Consider the following 14382-nt stretch of genomic DNA (forward strand, 5'->3'; position numbering starts at 1 on the left):
TGCGTGTATGTTGAATAAACTTCCTGAGAACTATTTCCAAATGAAGTTAATTTCCAGAAATTCAAATTCAACATGAATCGCTACTTTCGCACAGGCACAGCTCTAGAGCGCCTTAAGGATTTTCCTGTAGTGCTCGTGTTTTGTCCTTAACGAAATGGTGTCATGTCGTCTTTAACAAAATATTTGAATGCCGTCAGAAATAGCAGTATAGAAGGTGAGACATTAAAAATAATGTTCCCTTGCTATATTGAGGCAGGTTTTCTATTTTGAAAATGTACAATCAAGTATGTTGGAATTTCCATTGAAAGTAATCTACGACAGTTTCAGTTTTATGATATGCAATGGTAGACAGATTTTAGTATTTGAGACAGTTTGATACTATTTCTATCGATTCTAAAAGTACTTACATTGAATTCTGAAAGAAGCAAAATTCCATTCTTATAAAATGCAAGATATGAAATTGACTGAAAATGATCCAGTCAGACGTACAGAGTTTTCAGAAATCATGATTCAGTTATCACTAAGGTAGAAGTAAATTTGTGTGTCCATATTTTAGTGATCGTGAACTTAACGAACAAAAATATCTCGAACTTTTTTATACAACCATAGGTCCCACCTTGAATACGATGATAATCTGTTCGAAGGTTATGTCACCTTTCAACAAAATATAGGTCCTCCACATTGTGTTGAATCTGCACGACAAATTTTAAATGAAAATACTACAGGAGCGTAAGAATTAATAGAAATAATATGAGTAAATCAAATATAATTCTATGAGGACATTTCAAATGCAAAGTATTTATCACACAGCCAAGTGTAACTCCAGAAACATTACGAAAGTGGAAATACCTGTCGAATATCGCTTTATATGTCTGTACGGAACTGTCGTCACAATCAACCTTGGTCGTCATAGTAAATGAATATTCAAGAAGCGTGTCTAAGAATATTCGCTAACAACTTTATAGAGGTAACTTAATTTTGCCATTCCGTAGTAGTAAAAGAAGAATATGAGTGACTGAACCATGCTAGATAGGTGAGGTGATAGTACCAAGGTTTTGATTTTCTGCAATCACCAGAATTTTCGAACTGATAGCAACCTTTTAAGAAACATTTTAACGGCTGGAACTTGAATGAACAAGACACTTGCTTAGTCCATTACTGAATGGAATGAATACAGCTGTGGAATGAATACCGAAGACTACTAATTAATCATAGAGCAGAAAACCTACTATACGGTTTCGACTATAGTTGGGAAAAGGCTATTGAGAAACTAATATTCCGTTTCCGAAAAAGTAATTTGAACCTAAGTGAACCTATGTAACCTTTTTTCTTGATTGAATATCAATATTTCTTATAGAACATTTTCGATTGCTTCTCAAACTTTCTAGCTTTTCTGCACTTTCTTAGTTATTTCTTTCTTGCAGATTGAGACATTTGCTAATAGTACTTATAATTAGGGAGAAGAAAATATCAAGAGCAGATAGTTGTTGGTTCACAGATGGATCAAAAACACCTTCCGGTTATGGTGCAGGTGTTTTCAGTCGCAGACCCAGGACAGAGATATCAACATGCCTAGGAACCTATGCGACTGTATTTCAAGCGGAAATGTATGCTATTGAATTGTGTGCGTAGAGATTGAAAGAATCCAACCTCATACACAAGTTAAAAAAAATATTCTCGGACAGTAAGGCGGCGTTGAAAGCTTTTGGCTCCTACGGAGCAACGTCTAAATTGGTAACAAATTGCCAAAAACTACTCTCCTCGATAGGAAGACTTAACAGATTGTCTCTGGTCTGGATTCCTGGCCATACTGGCCTGGACGGCAATGAGGCTGCTCTGACTCCCTTGCAAAGAAGGGTGCGGCAAGCAGCTTCATCGGACCAGAACCTGTCATTGGCATCGCTTAAGGCGATGCAAAACAAACATTGAACACCTGGATGGCAAGAAGATTTATGAACTTCTGGCAGATTCTTCTAGGATTGGCTCACCCCAAGGCGTTTATTCGGCCTTCGAACCTTGATACCAAACAGTTGTTGGACTACAATAGGGATGAATTATGATGTCTAACAGACCTTCTTACAGGTCACTGTCATTTGAGACTCGGACTGTCGGAAGACATTGTGTGCCGCCTCTGTTTGGAAAATGATGAGCAGAGCAGAGCACATACTTTGTGCCTACCCCGCTGGGGACCACATCAGATTTTCAGAGTTCGACAGAGCCGTACTCTTTCCATCTGACCTGAAAGACCACTCACCATACATACTTATCGGCTTCGTTAAGAATCTGGTTCATTTGGTCGAGCTTGAATATTTGTGAGCGACAATAAACCCTTGCGGGTTGCAGTGGAGGGTCGAATTGACCCATCCACTTTGGACCTAACTTAACCTAACTTGTAATTAATTTTTGCTATCTTCCTTAATTCTGAGGAAGCTGTCTTCGTTTTCTTGTACTTCAATTTCCTATTGGTCTACGTTAGCAACTTCTTTTATATTTCTGACAGATTTGTTCTATTTATGAAAAAATTTTTACAAAATATCTGGGCAATATCAAATATATTGGAATTCGTGTACATTCGAAGAAGACATTAGGACAAATTTCATTATATTTACTAAAATTGGATAAAATCGAAAAGAAAATCACCAATGATGAAGCTGGAATTAGATGCACAAGATCAGGTTAATAGTCTATTCGAGATCAGATTTTCTAATACCGGAAAAATTCAACTATTTTAGAAGACTGGAAAATATAAAATATATCGATCTTTCATCCAATCACTTGTAATAGATAAGCAGTAATAGGACCCACACTAATTTTTATGATTCGCTATAACAGTAAACAAATATTGATTGACACTAGTACAGTATAGTAATTACCACTACTTGCTAGCAATAATTATGAATCTTTATGAAAAATTAGAGAAATAAACAGTGAGACCCATATCAATGAAGGATACCTTGGTAAGTACTGCAACAAAAATGCACTCAATCTCCGTCGTTTTTGCCTATATTCATGAGATAAGATTTTGCTTACTGTTACAATTTCCATCAATATTTTTTGAGTAGTAAAACGGGCTCTAGACATCCGTTTGTAGTGAAACAAAAACTTTATGATGATGGAATAACAGTAAAACAATCAGTCGACAATAATCAACAGGATATTATTATTAATTGTTCAATGTTTTGACGGACGTGATATTAATTACTTATCATTAAGAGACTGTGGGTTTTCTTAGGAGTAGGTTTGATAAGTTGTTATCTTGAAAGGATGTTGGGTTAGGTAGTTTTCTGCATCATTACATTTGTAGTTCAAGGATTAAATGTGATTACAAAGTTCTCATGTGTGGATTTATAGTATATATTAACTCTCGCACCTTACTTAGCATAAAGCAGATCATTATGAGAAGTGAGAAGAAACGTATTCAAAAAACATTTCATTTTCAATTCAATTTCCATAGTCAATTCATGCTTTTCACGTATATTTTTGTCTTTTTATAAATTCGCACCATTTCCCTGACTTGTTTAGTACTATTATTGCTAAGAAAAATGGTATTTGTTCAAAGTTCTATTTTCATTGAAAAGCACACAACCTCTTATTTACCTCTTACACACCTCATTTATCAAATTTTTATTGTCGATTCAGTCTCCGTATTTTTTTCTCGGCTTTTCAAATGAACCAAACTCGATGAAATTTCAATCCAATGACTTGAACATAGTTCGATGTGGTTGTTGTCTATCGAGATACAAGTTTGAATACATTTCCGATGCCCTAGCACCGTTTCTATAGTATTTGTATCCAATGTAGCGCTTAAAAGAAAAAATATTGTTGATGATTGTGGGCGGAAGACGAAACGTCGGTTTGCAAATCTGAAAATACCCTTATGTAGCAGGGAAAAAGTGGCAATGTGGAAGTGCAATTTATTTTGGAGTCCGTCAAAAAATAAAGCCAGAAAAACCCATTTTCCGAAATTTCTGTTTTTCCGGATATCTCCGAATATACCCGGAATTTCATAATTTTCTTAACGGCATATTGTTAGTCAGTTGAATGCGCAACTTTGTCCAACTTGTAGGGCATAGTTTCCGAGATCCCAATGGCGAGAATCGAATTTGAAGCATCTTGCATGTTATTTTCAGATATGTCTGGTGTCAACTTTTCAATTCAAATTGACACCAACGTTTCTCCATCATATTTTTTTCAATTCTCTCTGTATTACTGATCAACCACGTGTATCGAATATCGGGTACTTGTCGAATATCATATTTCTCATCGGGAATGTTGAAATACGAGCGAAGAAATGAAGCACGGAAAGTAGGAGACACGATTTAATTTTCTCAAGAGAAAACTTTCAGTCTGGCGGAGCGACATCTCGGATGGCCTAGTTTCGTATTGTAGGAATCAGATTCAGGACTGCGTCTAATCAGATATTCGATACGTCGAGCAAGGATGCCTAGGCTGTTTTCATCGATGCATGAGTACGAGAAAAACTCATTCGAAGAATGTACTTCCACAGATCACTGATATTTTGTGTTAATATGAAATAATATTCATGGATGATGAAAAAATTTTGTTTTCAGTACTGTCTATATGTTTTTTCTGTTATAGTCACACATCAGCTTGTTCATAAAAAAGTTACCGTTTTAGCCTGAAAAATTAATTTTTGAGTTATGAGAATTCAATGTTTTGCCCCCCCGAAAAGTCTAGAACAATACAGAACATTCAAGAGTATTCGAGGGTTATTCGAAATCATTTTACGTCATTCCAGAATATCCTAGAACATTTTGGAACATTCTGGAAGTTTCCCTGATTTTTTGTATAAAGATGGAGAAGTAGAAAGCCAAAACCTTCCTTTCACTAAAAAAGAAAACAAAGGAATACTAACTTTTCGACTCTTTAACTAAAACATTTTTTCCCAATGACATAGAGTGTACCTTTCCATACTTGAGTACTGCATATATGTTTCAATATATTATTATAATTTTTACGAACTCGTTTAAAAACCACATAAGTAATATCAAAAACATGCAATGATCACTGTTTACACAATTGTTGACAGAAATTTTCAGTGATCATCATGATTATTACTCGTGCCAAATCTCCTTCTCAAAAAAAGTATACAGGGTGTCCCTGGACTTCCTCTTTTCCTCTCGGGAATGTATAGATGGGGTCAAAATATCACCAGTACTTCATATAACTTTTTTTTCCTAAAAATCTTCGTAACCAAGTTACGGGCCCTCGAAGTTACAAAATGAAAAATGTTTTTCTTTGATAACTTTTCAAGTGAATATTCAAAATCATCCAAATTTTGGTAATTGACTAAACAAATGAATTCCGTCGATGAGCTTTCATGCAGGAGTCAGTTGTTTTGCTACAAAGTCAGGAACGGACTACCCCCGATAGTCCACACCCCAAAACTTTGAAATAACAGATATGTTTCAATATTTTTCAACAAAATAAGGTTACTTGGACAATTTTATGAATAAAAGTACTCGTGTGGAAAGTCGATCAGAGCAACGAGTCTTGATAAAAATGTAGTTCTACTCGACGACATCAAACCCGCTCGTCCACCATTATTTGAAATGAATAATTATCAAAGCAGAAATAATAATGATACCGTTAATTCAACAACATTTATAACAGGAATAATACAAAGTATGCTAAAATGAAGTCGTAAACAAAAAGTACAGTACCTATATGGAAGTTTAAGTCACAATTGTGATAGCAGATATTTTTTCAAAAGAAATATCAAGTTCTGTAGATTCGTGGTGTTTTTAAACTAACAAGCTACTCTACTATGAAATATCGAATTCATTCCATATTTTGTATGTACATAATACGTGTGGAATAATCACGTTTCGTGTTGATCAGTTATCTGAATCTCATGAAACTCAACATTCGAATGTTTCAAATTCTTCTTCACAGCTAAACTGTTGAGGAGTTTCACTGATAATTATAATTTTATGGGAGAAATTCTTTAACACGAATCTAAATTTAGCTGAAAAAACACACATCGGAAAAAATATTTACTATACTAATAAAAAGCAAACGAATGAACTACAAAAACGGCTGCACATGATCAGGTGAAAAATATCCAGGGAATAATTATGTTCCATTTCTTTCACAGATGTTGACAAAAAAACCTTTTAGAAAGTTTTGATAAAAAATTAGAAGGATTTGACTTTTATTAATCAAGTTTTATTCACTGATGAAGCAGGTTTCAGTAGAGATGGAGTTATCAACTCTCATAATCTCCATGTATGGGCCGAAGAAAATCCCCATGGGATATTGCAAACCAAACACCAACGGAAATTCAACGTGAATGTTTGGGCTGGTATCATAGGAAACCATCTTATAGGACCATTCTTTCTACAGGACCGATTGAATGGAGAACGTTATTTGGAGTTCATTCAGAACGATTTGAATGAACTTTTGGAACATGTTCCATTGCAAACCCGAAGAGATATGTGGTTTATGCATGATGGCGCTCCTCCTCATTTTAGTTTGATTGTGCGTGACCATCTGAACCATATTTTCCACAATAGATGGATTGGTAGAGGTGGGCCATATTCATGGCCATCGCGGTCTCCGGATTTAAATCCATTGGATTTCTTTCTGTGGGGGCATCTAAAAAGTCTTGTTTACGCTACACCTATTCACACAAGAGATGCATTGTTGAATAGAATAACATTACATTGTGAAGCCATACGAAACGACCCTGGAATGCTATTTCAAGTAAAGAGAAGGTGGTCATATCGAGCAGTTTCTGTAGCGGATTTTTCATTTCTGTTTGCTCTTGAGGCTCTTGAGTTTCGTTAGTTAAACGTGTTTGCATTATAAAAATTCGTTATGAACATTTTACCTATCATTTCCATTTTCCTTAAAAACTAATATTTTCAAATAATGGTAGACATCTCAGGATAAATGTTGTTGAATTAACGTTATCATTATTATTTCTGCTTTGATAATTATTCATTTCAAATAATGGTGGACGAGCGGGTTTGATGTCGTCGAGTGAAACTACATTTTTATCAAGACTCGTTGCTCCGATCGACTTTCCACACGAGTACTTTTATTCATAAAATTGTCCAAGTAACCTTATTTTGTTGAAAAATATTGAAAAATATCTGTCATTTCAAAGTTTTGGGGTGTGGACCATCGGGGGTAGTCCGTTCCTGACTTTGTAGCAAAACAACTGACTCCTGCATGAAAGCTCATCGAAGGAATTCATTTGTTTAGTCAACTACCAAAATTTGGATGATTTTGAATATTCACTTGAAAAGTTATCAAAGAAAAACATTTTTCATTTTGTAACTTCGAGGGCCTGTTACTTGGTAACGAAGGATTTTAGGAAAAAAATTTATATGAAGTACTGGTGATATTTTGACCCCATCTATACATTCCCGAGAGGAAAAGAGGAAGTCCAGGGACACCCTGTATATGTGGTCATTCTAGTATTACATAAGTAGTCATTTTTAACCCCCCTTCTTCTTATCAAGGAAAGTAAGCACACTCTCCCCTATATATGCTTACGTAATTGTTGACATATATTCGTAGTACAACACACAGAACTTTGCAAAAAAAATCAAAAAGAATAAATATCGCTGACGTAACCACTATCCAAACCATCCACCCCCTAGCTCCATGTCATCAAAAATAAGCGAATTAAAAACTCTCCTACCTCCGTCTGCTACTTACGTAATACTTGGACCCCTAAGTCTGTTGAGATTTTACTTCAGAGGAGAAAAAGTAGTCCACCATATCCTCAAATATTTGCAAGGCTTTAACATCGTAAGCGATCATCAATGTGGCTTTCGGAAACAAAGATCAACAGGCGACCTCCTATCGTATGTCACCCATATTTGGAATAACGCAATCGAAAAACATAGAGAGTCAAGAGCTGTTGCGCTTGATATTTCTAAGGCATTTGACCGTGTGTGGCATGATAATTTGCTGGCCAAACATCGATGTTACGGCTTATAAGATCATTTTTCGGCATCCTTAAAGAACGTTCCCTGCAAGTAGCCGTCGATATATATCTCTCGAATACTTTTACCATCAACGCTGGTGTTCCCCAAGGATCCTTATTGTCTTCAACCCTTTTTTTATTGTATATCAACGACTCATTGGAAAAAATGAAGAATCCAATATATTGCTTTGCCGACAGCACAATTGCCTCGTCATTCCATTTGTATTCCAGGACATCGGCTGCAAATGCACATCATCATAAGCAGCAGGAGGTTGCATATCTTAATGAGGATCCAGAAGTGATGTCGAATCGGGGTGAAATCAGCCAGGTTCATTTCAATGCCACAAAAATCCAGCCTTCGGTTTTCATGTCAGGACAGACAATTTCGTTTTCTGCTTCGATAAGTTTATTGGGGGTTAAAATGGACACCATCATTGGCACCATCATGTTGCTGGAATTGCAAAGGCTGCTTCTCAAAAGCTTGCGACACTGTTCCGAACCAGAGAAATTACACACCTTGAAGTTGCTGGAATCCATTCAGAAAAGAGCCATTCGCCTAATTGGAGACACGAACATCACTTGCAACCTTGGTAGTCTGGAACATCGGAGAAAAGTTGGAAAGTTATCTCTCTTTTATAGATACTTTCACGGGAGATGTTCAAGTGACTTGGCACATTTGATTCCACCGAGAGCGGTACATATAAGAAATACCCGACGGACTGTGGCTGCTCATCGTTTTGATATCCATCTCACTACTCCTCGAACTTCACTCCTCAAGAACTCTTTCATCTGGAGAACTGCGTTTAGTGGAAAAAACTTCCTGAGAACGTTATTCCAAATGAATTCATTCTCCAGCGATTCGAATCCAATGTGAATCGCTACTTTCGCACAGGCGCCGCTCTCAGAGGGGCACTACAGCAACACAATCACTACAGCCGCTCTCAGAAAAAAATACGAGTCAAGGACTAACGAGGTCTTACCTTTTAACGTGTGATTCCTAACACGGTTGCAGAATCATCCCCGCTTCAACCAGATAAATTCTGCCGAGAAAAATATCTGGTCGAGGCGGGAATCGAATCCACGATCTTCGGGAACACTACCACCGCGGCCAATTCCACAACTCAGCTGTGGTTCTGTCGTTGTTAATATTTGTTGGTTGACACAGCCCGCAAAAGGGGTTGCATTTATTCATGATGTAACTTTTCTACCCGTATTGAACAAATGAACTCACTATTAAATACATAATTATCCAATTCTGAAACAAAATGGTATTCCATATTCTACACGTTACACGTATTATTCCTATAATCTCCAATATTCCCCATATGAAAATAGTAATGTATATGCATATAATAATTTCCTTTGTTGTCCTGTTAAACCATTAAAATACAACATGTGCTCGTTTCAATAATTTCCTATTCCAGCGTTGCCAGATGCAAATAAATTTCTTTGCATTTGAAGAATTTAATTATTACTCAAAAAAGTAATGATTTTCTATTCATAATATAAGAAATGTAAAGAATAACTGAAGTTAGCGAAGACCAGTCTCTAAGTATAAAATGATGAAATAAGAAATCCTGAAAAAATTGAACAACAAATAAGACGAACGAAATAAAAATGACACCTGAGTAGTGACAAAATGATGATTTTTTTTGTTCCTGACCAATAGGGCAAATCTTCCCATGATTCCCGTGATTTTCTGTCTACCAAGCATAAGGATTTGTTAGCTTTCCATTTTATATTTTATACTTGTCTTAGACTTTCAAAAACACGAATATCAGATACAGCATCAGTTTGGAACTTGTTCACATTACACTTTCTTTAGAAAGATATGGTATGAATTATTCAAAGAAAGTAATACAAATCATGAAATTATGAAACAACAAAAATGAATTGGTGCTCCGGGGCGACTTCATTGATTCCAGTGGGGCATTTGCTTTTTCAGCTGCAGGAAAAACCTGCAGCACCACATCATCTGAAGATCTTGATCTGCCAATGTCCTCTCTTTCATAAAACAAAATATAGGGTGTCTCTAGAGGCTTCAATAAATTCAAAACATCGCCAAAACACTTCGTGACACGACTATCGTCAAACTCAAACCAGTCCGTTTCGTCTTTGACCAAGGCGTAATAATGACCAGATTCAACTACAGAACCACAGCGAACGATGACTGCATTATGAAGATTATGATAGTGGTCTGCTAGATTGAAGTGTTCATCTGTTTCAAACCTTCGTAAGAGTTTGGTGCTTCCGTCAGAGGTTGAGTCATGTTTGAAGATCATGAGTGTCATTATTAGATTGACTGGTGCCTCAGCTATACTTGTTTTCTTATAATAGTTAGTTAGTTTGGCTCATGTTTGGCAATACAGTTGATCATCATCCGTTGAAAATTCCATTTTCAGATGATTCGACAATAAGCTTTGCAATATTATGAATATTATAAAAAAAAGTTGTGAGCCTTAGTGATAATAAACAGTGATACTTCAAACTGCCCGATCTACACTTTTAGTTTCAGTTGATTTTGACGATACATACTTACGAAACAATATGAATGAGTGAAAATTAGAAAATGTTCTGCTTATATTAGTTTTTTGGTAAGTAAGCATTTTGGCTTTCTACTTTGCCATTATTTTCTTATTTTACGGTAGCAAAGTATAAAGCCAAAAATCTTTTTTCTCTACAGTTGGTCTTATATAATATGAATGTACTGTGATTATCATTTTTAGTTGAACATCAAGTTAGCGAGATCAATGGTCTTGAGTGAATATCATTTCTGAACTATCGTCTGAAAAACCAATGGCGTTTGTGCATTGATACCATCTGTCCTAGTTCTGAAAATGTCCTAGTTCACAAAGATTTTCTTTCAAATTGTCTGGAAAATTTAAAAATGTCATTAGGCAACACTGTCCCATTCTCTTTCGTCAACATCAGTCAGAAAATAATTTTGATTTATCAGTGAGTGTCAGAAGATCATTATTTTAAAACTCATCGCTCACTAAGATCCATATATTTGATTCGGTTCAGTTCCTAAATGATTGAACATGAGCGACTTCCATTAAAATTAGAAATAGCCTGGTGATATTCATCACCTAACTTTTCTTTTACACTGCACGGAACTATTCTTATATTCTGAAGCCGTTTTGGAGAAGTATTTTATAGATTGCTGAATATTAATTATAGTTGGGTGAAAGGGAAAGGTAAAATCTAGTTATATCATACTATGTGTCCATTCGCGATTATTAATTTGCACACTTAATGAATGCTTTCAAACAATCCATATAAATTACGTAGCTCGCACATTCATGCATAACAAACGAATAATTTAATCATTCGTGACATAAATTCACTTTTTGGTTATTTCAGGTTTTTGTATCAACGATTATATTTGTTACAATGATACCATTATATTTTATTGAGAACAATATATTTGGATTCGAATTCCACATCAAAAGAAATGGATTAGTGGGTCAACACTTTTCCAAGTAATATAAGCAACCTAATTCTTCAATTTAGAACAGAGCATTTGTATATTGGATCAGTTCAAAGCTGTTAGTGTTATGCAAAGTGAAAAGTGTAGCTCCACGCAGCTAATTCAACATTACTTAATTTTTGATAATTGTTGATCACTTAGTAGTTGTCTAATTTGTAGCCCAACAAATATACCTTCCTTGAGCTTTGCATTACTTAATTTTGGAAAAACGTGTTTAAGATATTTGAACGCATCATCTTCTTTGTCTAATGTTTTTATAAAATTTTTCATTAACCCCATTTTAATGTGTAATGGAGGTAACAAAACATTTTTGGGATCAACAAGAGGTTTATTCTTCACGCAAGCGTGACCTGGAATATATTTATCTCTCGGAGGCCATTCTTTTACTTGATAATGGCTTTGTGGTGCCCTACTGTTCCAAAGGCGAAAAAAACAGCAAATATTTGTAAATCCGCTCCGAAGACCTTGTAATAGTCCTATGACTTTTAGGTCACCACAAATTTGCCACTTATATGTATTATAACTTATTGCACTTAGAATAAGTGACATACTTTCACGTGTTTCCTTCATGGCAACTGCATGTGCAAGAGGAATAGAGGGTCTTTTGTAACCATTATGAAACGGAACGGCTTTTAAACTTGTTTTAGACGAATCTATGAATGAACGCCATTCGTCCATTTTATAGCGGTTCTGGTATATCTGGTATTTTCTGGAAACTTCGAGTATCGGGAGTTCGAGAAGTTGCGTTACAAGTCTTATATACAGCGAAAGCAGATTCGAATACTGGACAGAGCCGCTGTGTTGCCAGATTTTAAACAATTTCCTCAATTTAGGGAAAAAGTAAATTTGGAATGTGGTGTTTTTGTAGAATTTTTGTGAAAAAAAATCATAACTGAAAAATCTTACGTGTTAGGAAATTTTTACTATCATTTTCGTATTTGGGGACCAAAAATTAACAAAGAACTGCCTCTGGCATTACAGTCGTAAATTGGCTGTAAACTAGTGTTATCATGCTTTTCATTGAACAATTTCCGGTACTTTTTCCACAATTATTTTATTCTTATTCGTGTATTCACTCGCTATGCATTCATATGATCAATGTTGAGTGAATCGATATTCTGTCTGTAACTCACAATATGAAATTCAATGAAAATCCAGTTAGGCCTCTTACTACTCCAAATCATGTTATTTTTTCGTTGTTTCGAAATGGATAACAATCTTTCATCTCCTCACATCCTTCCCTATTTCCTAATGCTCTTTTTTGTTTCAGGTAATCACATTAGAGTTCATGATGCGGCTAAAAATAGCTTCCGGTTCTAAATAAGTGAGTAAATAAAACCAACTGACGTTGAGAAATGAAATCTAAATTAATATCTTTATCCCGAATGGAATCGTCAAAAAGGCTGAGTGTTTTTTATTTTTGTCGTGAAACATTGGGAATTTATGGAATATTAGTTTTTACGCCAATTTGAGAGCTTAAGTCCAACTATTAACTATTATAGTAGGCAAATTTTGTGATTAGAGAAAATAGTAATATCATTCGCAGTTATTGAATGATGATTTGTTCAATTTACACCTTCCACACAATCACTAATTTGTATGAAAAACAAGCTATTGTGAACTGAATTGAATGACCTAGTGAATAATATATAAAATGTTGATGAAATCACCTGAAAGAGATCGTGGATATATATTCAAATCGATGATTCAATTGGTGTAGACATGTATTGAAACAAACAGTTTTGAAGAACAGCTGCATTTTATTCTCTCTCGGCAAATAAAGCCTTAAAAACTAACTGAGTTGTATAGTGTTTTCAGAGATATAACCAGCAGGTGGATGTCCGACAAGGATTAAATATATCAATTGTGAATACTTACTCCTCTGACAAATGGTCTAACGATAATTTTTTCAATAATTATCGAGTACCTACCTTCTCGTTTTATAAATGTGAATCAAATCATCAATTTAGTATATCTCCAACAACAATTCACACTCTTGTTCTTTGAAGCTAGTCTTTCGCAGTTCATTCAATTTTTTGACAGTTTTCTATAGTATGTTGTAAGAATGTAAAAACAAAATTATTAAATACTATTTCTTCTAATCGTTTCTCAAACACGAACGTTACAGCTGCTATTAGAACTTCTGAAATTTTTTGTTGTAGTATTAGAATATTTCTCTTATATGTTTTTTGTCCAAGAAACTCTGCAAAGTATTATTTTTGACTAGTTAGGGAAATATTTTTTTTCTCATTAGGCCGTGAAGCCACCAACAACAACTACATCATGGGAATATTCTTTGAGAAAATACATTTTTGTGGAGAAGTTAATGTTCCTTATTGTTTTCTGGGTGTCTTACGTTCCATAGCCTGGAAAATATTAAAAAAAAAAAACAACCAATACATGATGGAAGTCACTATCAAGGAGTGATTGTAGAATTGAATATTCTACATTACTTGCTGGTTGACTTCAATCAAGGAACTCTGGAAAAGAAATTTTTCAGCCCTCTCGAAACAATTTCTTTCATATAAACAATGAATTACAGGACAGAAAAATACTTTTGAAATAATCGCTCTTATATGAACACTGTATTATGAAAAAATCTTTTTTTCTACTAAGTTTGTATTCCAAACATTCATTATTATTTATTCTGGTCGGTTGGTAGCCGGTCGGTTCGACGTGGGTGGATTCCCCCCCGGAGCGTAGGGCAACACCGGTGTCTCGTCAATACCGTAAGAGTGCCGTAGATGGTAATATAGGACTCTTAAGACCGCGTTATGTCGATGGATATAGGCTGGATATAGCAAGTGCATTAGGGTCTCGGGCGCCTCGCGGCAGGCCCTGCACCTTGTGTCAGGAACTTCTTTACCCAGCACGCGACTGCGGTAGACTAAGGTGTTGAAGACACCATCCTGGCAAGCCATGATGAACCCCT

General features: G+C 35.4%; 1 protein-coding gene and 1 long non-coding RNA gene across 7 annotated transcripts in view; both read left to right on the forward strand.

The window, feature by feature from the left end:
- Positions 1-14149, forward strand: part of LOC141485755 (uncharacterized) — a 103918-nt gene extending 89769 nt beyond the window's left edge. Inside the window, exon 3 of the long non-coding RNA XR_012467423.1 lies at positions 12721-14149. This is a non-coding gene — a long non-coding RNA (uncharacterized lncRNA). The remainder of the gene's footprint in view (positions 1-12720) is intronic.
- The window catches only part of LOC111505570 (Rap GTPase activating protein 1), a 923489-nt gene that overhangs the window by 669709 nt on the left and 239398 nt on the right, over positions 1-14382 (forward strand). The gene's annotated exons all lie outside the window — the stretch shown is intronic.

This window comes from Leptinotarsa decemlineata, unplaced genomic scaffold, assembly GCF_025532065.1.
Source record: "Leptinotarsa decemlineata unplaced genomic scaffold, Ldec_3_MD MMD2_P_RNA_scaffold_2, whole genome shotgun sequence".
In the NCBI taxonomy this organism is placed as follows: Eukaryota; Metazoa; Arthropoda; class Insecta; order Coleoptera; family Chrysomelidae; genus Leptinotarsa; species Leptinotarsa decemlineata.